Genomic DNA, 9,322 nt, shown 5'->3' with positions numbered 1-9,322 from the left:
TTCTTAACCACATATGCATGCTTGGATGTGAGAATACTATATAATAGAGTTGGTAGGGACGTTCCTTGCCTACAACAAACTTGCAGTCTAAAGGAGAAGACAGACATTAAAATACATTAAGAATATGTATATAAGTACCATTAAGTCTGAGGGCATGGTGACTACCAAGAGTTTAAAGGATAGGTATCCAAATGCATAGGTGACCCAGAAGGACCTGGAAGAATGGGAAATGAGGGCATATTTGGGGAAAGCCTCTTGGAGAAAATGTGATTTTAATAAATCTTGAAGGTGAGGAGATTGATGGTCTGTCATATAGGAAGTGGAGAAGTCCAGGCCAGAGTGAGGATGTGGACACGGGGGCTGTCAGCCAGATAGGTGAGGTTGAGGTATGTGAGTAGATTGCTATTAGAGAAGCAGCATGATTTAGTGGAAAGAGCACAAGCTTGGGAGTCAGAGGTCATGGGTTCTGATCCCAGCTCCACAACCTGTCAGCTGTGCGACTTAACTTTGGACAAGTCACTTAACTTTCCTGTGCCTCAGTTACCTTATCTGTAAAATGGGGATCAAAACTGTGAGCCTCAAGTGGGACAGCCTGATTACCTTGTATCTATCCCAGTGCTTTGAACAGTGCTTGGCACATAGTTAGTGCTTAACAAATACCATTATTATTATTATTGTTATATTAGAAGAATGAAGTTTATGGACTCTGTTGTAGGAGATCAGAGGCATAAGATAGGAGCAGGGGTACTGATTGAGTGCTTTAAAGCACTTAAGAAAGCGGGAGAATAGGTATTTAGTTCCCATTTCACTGATGAGAAGAGTGTGGCATAGAGAAGTGAAGTAACTTGTCCAAGATGACTTGAATTACTTGGCCTAATTGATAGAACACATGACTAGAACTCCGAAGGACCTGGATTCTAATCGCCATTCTATTTGTCTGCTGCACGACCTTGGACCAATCACGTAGCTTTTCTGTGCCTCAGTTACCTCATCTTTTAAATGGGGATTAAGACTGTGAGCCCTATGCAGAACAGGGACAGTGTCCAACTTGATTAACTTGTATCTACCCCAGTGATTAGTACAGTGCCTGGCACTGTAAGCTTTTAAGAAACACCATAAAAAAAGAAAAGGTCACAGATCAGGAAAGTAGCAGAGCCAGGATGAGAACCCAGCCCCTTTGACTCACTGCCTGGGCTCTCTCCCTGGTCGGGAGGGCAGCTTAGTGTCACACCCACCCAAGGCTCATTGAGGAACAAAGTGAGTGAGGCTTGGCCTGGGGACCCCCTTCCAGGCAGCTGGTCTCAGGATGTCCTTGCGGCTTTTAGTGATGTTGTAGGGGAGGATGATATGTTCTTTCTCAAAGTAATACCAAGATTATGGATATTTACTAAAAATACATAAAGAAATTTGTTGGTTTAGATTTGCGTTTGCTTGCCGATTGTATTTTGTTGTGTTTTCCTCTGAAAGCTCAGGGTCAGAAAACCTAATTTCTACAAGAAGTCTATTTGTACTGACTGTAGCAAGATAGATATGAGCTTGCATTTTAGTTCCTGAATGCAGAGAAGTTTTAGCTCTGAAGGACAGACTAAGGAGTCTGCAAAATACTGTGGTATGACAACTAATCATATGTTATCATATTGTGATGGGGGTAAGTCCAGATTTGTTGTGGTGCTCATGTATAAGGAGAGAAATTGTGACAGTTTCCCATTTAGATTCCTGTTCAGTTTTATCTCACAATAATGACTGGGAATGAATAATGGTGTTTCCATATGTCTTTTGCAGAGGAAATTGTGACCAAAAATAGAGTGTCAATCCTTATTTTCTTTCATTGGGAATTCTGTTTCAGTTCAAAATATCCCAGGACACTCAGAATGACAGCTAGGGGAAACTTTCCAATTTCTCCTTTGTTCAATAGATAGGCATTTTATTCAGGGCCAGATGTTACCTCATCATTTCTGTCAGCAGTAAACACAGCTTGTCATGATCTATAGAGAACATTTCCATCCCTGAATAAGTCATAGTATGACCTAAGGTGAAATTTGCTATTTTTTCAGTACAAAAATTATATATAGATGGATAAAATAAATTTTCTTTCCAGGAAAAATCTGAAAACATCCTCTTCCATAACAAGATCAGAGAACTGAAATGTATTTCACATAGTCATCAACTTCGTTCCCCTTGCACAAGTAAGTGCAGTGGACAATACTTAAATATTCCAGGACTGCGTGAAGAGTTATCAATATTTATCAATTACTCAATAACATTTATTGGGTGCTTATGTATGAAAAGCACTATACTAAACACCCTTAAAAAGTTTACAACCTAGATGGTGAGATAGCACTTAAATAAATGTATACAATTTTAAATAATTTTGTGGAACACGATGTAGTGATGGACATTTTTTATGGATTTATTAAGAGCTTACTATGTGCAGAGCACTATTTTTAAGTACTGAGGTAGCAAATGCTGCATAATTAGATTAAATGCAGTTTCTGCTTGATATGGGGCTGAAAATCATAGTAGAAGTAGACAGATAACAAAGGCTGATGACAGTAGATAATTAAAAACACTGGAAGTAGCCAGGCCTAGTAGAAAGAGCATTGGCCAGGAATTCAGGGACATGTCTTCTAATACTGGCTCTGCCACTTGATGTCTGAGTGACCTTGGGCTTAATTTCTCCATATCTCAGTTTCCTCATCAGTAAAATGGGGATTAAATACCTGTTCCTACTACTACTTAAATTGAGCCTCAGATGAGACAGGAACTGTGTCCAACCTGATTAATTTGTGCCTATCCTAGGGCTCAGTGCAGTTCATGGTACACAGTAAGCACTTAACAAAAGCCACATTTATTAAAAACAGTATATATCAAAATAACGAAACATAGGAAAAATGTTAGACTAAGTAAATGAATAGTTCTTAGAGAAGGTGGTTCTCAAATTCCTTCCCATTCCAGTTAAACAGTTCTTTGCTGCAGTATTGTAGTGTATAATCAGATCACATTTCTTTGTCAAGAAATAAGAGGACTTTGATAAATATGGAGTCTCCCTTCAGGAACAATAGAAAAACCTTGGTACCATGAGTTTGGGGTTATGAAACTGCATAGAGGAATTAATTAGAATGCTAGTGATTTACTCAGGGCCATCAACTTTTTCCCATCTCATTGGAGCAATGAGCAAATAGGTGGGCAGAGATGCAACATATTGCAAAGTGCAGGAGAAAAGTTTTCTGTAACCCACGATAGCTAACTATGTTTCAGGATTCCTGCAACACCTGCCCATCTCGGGTAATTCCCTAAAGGTTATTATTCTATTTAGTTGCCATTGTTTTTACGAGATGTTCTTCCCCTTGACTCTATTTATTGCCATTGTTCTCGTCTGTCCGTCTCCCGCGATTAGACTGTAAGCCCGTCAAACGGCAGGGACTGTCTCTATCTGTTGCCGACTTGTTCATCCCAAGCGCTTAGTACAGTGCTCTGCACATAGTAAGCGCTCAATAAATACTATTGAATGAATGAATGAATAAAGGTTCTGAAATCTTCCCCACTGATGACGTAGCTCCAGCAGCCAGAAATAGTATTAGGATTCAGTTTTTTGATTCAGGATTTTGTGAATAGCAGTAACCACTAAATCCGTCCTTTGCTCCTCCTCCAAATTGCTACCATATTTGTCTAAGGCCTTAGCCTATTCTGCCTTGATTACTGTATCAGCCTGTCTGCTGACCTCCCTGCCTTCTGTCTCTCCCCACTCCAGTCCCTACTTTGCCACCCAGAACATTTTTCTACTGCTTAGCTAAGTGCCTGGCACATAATAAGCACTTAACAAATACCATTAGAGCAAAAACAAAACAAAAATCAAGTGCCATACTTATCATTGCTGTCATTGATCCCTCCTACTTAGATTCTAAGCCCCACAAGGCCCAGAACTGTATGCAACCTGATTATCCTGATTATCTTGTATCTACCCAAGTGTAAGCTTGTTTTGGGCAGAGAATGTGTCTCTTTATCATTATATTGTACTCTCCCAAGCACTTAGTACAATGCTTTGCATTCATTCATTCAACAGTATATATTGAGCACTTACTATGTGCAGAGCACTGTACTAAGCACTTGGAATGTACAATTTGGCAACACACAGAGACAATCCCTGCCCAATAACGGACTCACAGTCTAGTAAGCACTCAATGAATACGATTTAATTGAATGAATGCTTAGCACCTAATGGGCACTTAGTAAATACCATAATTAAGGAGTTTGAAATCTAATGGGTTGCTTCAACAAAGCCACCTTTTGGTCAAACCAAGTTTTGACATTTAGAGGAAGTACAAAATATAGGTAATTTATTCATTTATATTAATGTCTGTCTTCCCCTCTAGACTATAAACTCACTGTGGGCAGGGATTGTAACTGTTTATTGTTGTATTCATTCATTTTTTCAGTCATATTTATTGAACACTAACTGTGAGCACTGTACTAAGTGCTTGGGAGAGTAAGGTATAACAAAAAACAGATACATTCTTGCCTAGAACAAGCTCACAGTCTAGAGGGATAGGCAGACATTAATATAAATAACGTACTTAATAATATACATATAGATAATATAATATATTAATAATAATAAATATAGGAATAGGTAGATAAATAAAGTATTGCACTGTCCCAAATGCTCAGAAAAATGTTCTGCACACAGTAAGCACTCAATAAATTTGATGGACTAATTGGTAAAATAAATCAAATGTCTGGGGAAAATATCAGATTGATCTTTATTTTAGCATCTAATCCTATCTGACAACCTACTGAATTACTATCAGGTAGCAGGATACATTTGAACACATAACTATGACAGCACATTAAGTGCTGTTAATTATAGAGTTTTACAAATTATGTTATAAAAGCAGACTGACAAGCACTTACAAGAAGAATAATTCATTTTTTAAACTGCCTATATGAATGCTCAATTCTGTCAAAACTTATCTGCCAAACTAATTCTCTTCCCCTCTTCAAAGCTCTACTTAGAGCTCACCTCCTCCAAGAGGCCTTCCCAGACTGAGCTTCCCCTTTTCCCTCTGCTCCCTCTGCTCCCCCTCTACCCCCCCTTCACCTCCCCTCAGCTAAGCCCACTTTTCCCCTCTTTCCCTCTGCTCCTCCCCCTCTCCCTTCCCCTCCCCTCAGCACTGTGCTCATTCGCTCAATTGTATATATTTTCATTACCCTATTTATTTTGCTTGATTCTATTTATTGCTATTATTTTAATGAGATGCTCATCCCCTTGATTCTATTTATTGCTATTGTTTTTGTCTGTCTGTCTCCCCTGATTAGATTGTAAGCCCTTCAATGGGCAGGGACTGTATCTGTTGCCGATTTGTACATTCCAAGAGCTTAGTACAGTGCTCTGCACATAGTAAGCGCTCAATAAATACTATTGAATTAATGAATGATTGAATGAATTAGGTGTTTTGACTAGAATACTGTGAGGAACCTCCTTCGAACAGTGCGAGACTGTTTGCTTGCAGGGCATTGTGATTTTGGAAGTAATGACCTTGCACAACCATATCCTGTCATCAGTAAGTGAAGGCTACAATGGGAGTTCATATTTATAAATCAATTAATGGTATACATTGAGTACATACTGTGAGCAGAGCACTATACTAAGAGCTTGGGAGAGAACAATAACACAGAATTAGCAGACATGTTCCCTGCCCATACAAGCTTACAGTCTAGTGGGGAGACATACGTTAATATAAATAAACAATTTGTAATATATAATTTCAAGATATGTACCTGAGGGGCTGAGAGTGTGGCAAATATCAAATGCCCCAAAGTCACAGATCCAAGTGCATAGAAGATGTAAGAGGGAAAGTGAGCCAGGGAAAAGAGGGCTTAATTGAGGAAAGCCTCTTGAAGAGATGTGACCTTTAAGAAGGATTTTCAAGAACACGACCTACACATTAAGTGCCAATAAAGTGTACATATACGTAGAAGTAGAAATATACACCACTCCCTTCCCCTGGAAATACTATCGAACCTTGCCTTCATTGACTGTCCTCTCCTGGTTCTCCTCCTATCTCTCTGGCCATTAATTCTCAGTCTCCTTCACAGGCTCTTCCTCTGCCTCCCACCCCCTAATTGTGGGGGTCCCTCAAGGTTCAATTCTGGGTCCCCTTCTATTCTCCATCTACACCCACTCCCTTGAAGAACTCACTCACTCCCATGGTTTCAACTACCAGCTCTAAACAGATGATACCCAAATCTATATCCCCAGCCCTAATCTCTCTCCCTCTTTGAAATCTCCAATTGCCCTCAAGACATCTCTACTTGCATGTCCTCCTGTAACCTCAAGCTTAACATGTCCAAAACAGAAATTCTCATCTTCCCACCCTAACCTTGCTGCATGACTTTCCCATCACTGTAGACAGCACTACCATCCTTCCCATCTCACAAGCCTGAAACCTTGACATTATCCTTGACTCCTCTGTCTCACTTAACCCACATATTCAATCCATCACTAAAGCTTGTTGGCCCCAATTCATAACATCGCTAAAATCCACCCTTTCCTCTCCATCCAAACAGCTATCGCATTAATACAATCACTTATCCTATCCTGCCCGGATTACTGCAACTGTCTCTCTTCACTCCAGTCCATAAATGTTCAGGACATGTCACTCCACTCCTTAAAAACTGGGGTGGTTGCCCATCCATCTCGGTATCAAACAAAACTCCTCGATATTGGCTTTAAAGCACTTCATCACTTTGCCTCTCCTACCTCATTTTGCTACTCTCCTATTACATCCCTGCTCTCACACTTTAACCCTCTAATGCTTACCTTCTCACTGTGCTTTGATCTCACCTATCTCATTGCTGAACCCTTACCTACATCTTGTCTCTGGTCTGGAATGGGCACCATCTTCACTTCTGACATATAGTTACTGTCCCCCACCCGCCCCCTTCAAAGCCTTATTGAAGGCACATCTCCTCCAGGAGGCCTTCCCTGACTAAACCCTCCCTTTCCTCTTCTCTCATTCCCTTCTGTATCTCCCTGACATGCTCCCTCTTTTCTTCCATCCTACCAGCCTCCCTGCACTTATGTACATATCTGTAATTCATTTATATGTATTGATGTCTTTCTCACCTCCTCTAGACTGCTAGCTCTTTATAGGCAGAGAATGTATCTGTTATATTATACTCTCCCAAGAGCTTAGGACAGTGCTCTGCACACAATAAGCACTCAGTACAATTGAATGAGTAAATGAATATGCTCTCTCTCTCTCTCTCTCTTTCTCTCTCTCTCTCTCACACACACACACACACACACACACACTTGCCATTTTATTTTTAATGGTGTACTAACTGTGAGATCCTGTACATGAGTGCAAGTGTGCATGACTAAGTCATTGTCTGATCTACACTCCCTCCTAAATTATTCACAGGTAAGAATAAATCCTTGTGGCATTAATGCATTTATCTCCTACAGGCAGAGCCTGTTTCTGTCAAGACTGTCTCTGAATATCTCCATATTTGTAGAGTCTTTGGTCAAGGAAAACAACTCTCCATATTGCTGCTAAAATCCAGCTATGTTGTACTATTGAGGCTGTTCTTCAAGGTAACTTCAGATAGTTTACTCTGACCACCTGACTTCCAATGTATCCCCTTATAGTACCCCATAACTCTGTGAGTCCTGCATTCATCCTTGTGCTGCACCTGCCCCACTCAGTAGAACTGTGTTGTGAGCAGGGTCTCAATGCTAGTGAACTAACTGTGTCACAGGGCCCACTGTTTGTAATCTTCTCCTGTCCTTTGATGTTGAGTGTGGTTCATAGGTGGAACCGGTGATATTCCTTATGCAGCTGGATCTGTCTTTTTTAGCAGGTAAATGTCTCCTTCTACATTATCTATGCACTTGGATCTGTGACATTTGGGTGTTTGGTACTCAGCCCATCCTCAACCTGACAACACTTAATGTCTTGCTTTGTCTTATGCTGCTGAGTCATTTCCAACCCAGAGAGACACGACAGACACATTTCTTCCAGAATGCCTTGCTCTCCATCTGCAATTGTTCTGATAACATATCCATAGAGTTTGCCTGGTAAAAATATGGAAGTGGTTATCATTGCCTCCTTCCATACAGTAAACTTGAGTCTCCACCTTCGAATCTCTTCCGTGCCACTGCTGCCCAGCACAGGTGAGTTTTGTCTTGTAGCAGATTGCCTTTCATCTGCTGGCCACTGCACAAGCCAGGAATGGAATGGGTAGGCATCTGCTTGACTCTCCCTCCCATAGCCGAAACTTGTAGACTACTGGAAACTCTCCAGGAACGACCCTGAGAGGAGAGCACTTACATACATATCTAAAAAATTACATAATATAAATCATTTAGTTATAGTAATGCCTGTCTTCCCTACTAGTCTGTAAGCTCACTGTGGGCAGAGAACTTGTCTGCCAACACTGCTGTATTCTACTCTCCCAAGTACTTGGTACCATGCTCTGTGCAAAGGCATTGCTCAATAACTACCACTGATGATTGATGACTGTGAAAGTTAGACATCAACACAATTCAACAGATCTTCAACTTGGAATGGACCTTGACGTCTCATTGTCATCAAAGTTTAACTTGCAATCTCCCAAAAACATATAGGCTTTTAAAATTTTGTTTATCCCTCTTTGACTACATATATGAATGGATGGTGGAATTTCTAGGTAGCAAAATCTGGTTCTTTGTAGTGTTTCCCAAGTGTAGGCCGGTACAGTCTTCTGTTTTATTCAGTCTTGAAGTCACATCTTATATGTAGACAAACACATGTGTGCATGTGTATCTGGCCAGTTTCAAGATGCTGTCACTTCTGTAACAATGTGTAGTAGTAATTAAAAGATGGAGAGGCTGGATACAGGGAGACTAGTGAGTACTATGAGCAATAGTCTAGCTGCAGTATTACAAGAGCATGAATCAGGGTGGGAGTAATTTGGGTGGGGAGAAAAGAGCAGACCCATACAACATGTATGGGTAAGAAGAATACCCCAAGGATTCAGTAACAGATTCAGTATAAGAATTGAAGGATTTATCTCCAACCCTACCTCATTTGGAGAACTCCTCTGGCTGCCAGGGGCCAGGGTAGGTAGGCAGTTTGCCCCCATGGGACTGTGAGGCTGGGGAGGCACAAGGACTCTCTCTCCCTGGTAGAGAAGCAGCGTGGCTCAGTGGAAAGAGCCCGGGCTTTGGAGTCAGAGGTCATGGGTTCGAATCCCGGCTCGGACGCTTGTCAGCTGTGTGACTTTGGGCGAGTCACTTAACTTCTCGGTGCCTCAGTTACCTCAACTGTAAAATGAGGAT

At 40.9% G+C, this 9,322-nt stretch overlaps 1 non-coding gene across 1 annotated transcript; it reads right to left on the bottom strand.

Moving 5' to 3' along the window:
* Positions 1-8,186: 8,186 nt before the first annotated feature.
* LOC114816770 lies at positions 8,187-8,324 on the bottom strand. Its single transcript, XR_003764578.1, has one exon. It is a non-coding gene; the product is annotated as a small nucleolar RNA SNORA7 (small nucleolar RNA).
* Between the last annotated feature and the right edge of the window lie 998 nt (positions 8,325-9,322).

Source organism: Ornithorhynchus anatinus, chromosome 14 (assembly GCF_004115215.2).
Source record: "Ornithorhynchus anatinus isolate Pmale09 chromosome 14, mOrnAna1.pri.v4, whole genome shotgun sequence".
NCBI lineage: Eukaryota > Metazoa > Chordata > Mammalia > Monotremata > Ornithorhynchidae > Ornithorhynchus > Ornithorhynchus anatinus.
This window is presented reverse-complemented; position numbering and strand designations above follow the sequence as displayed.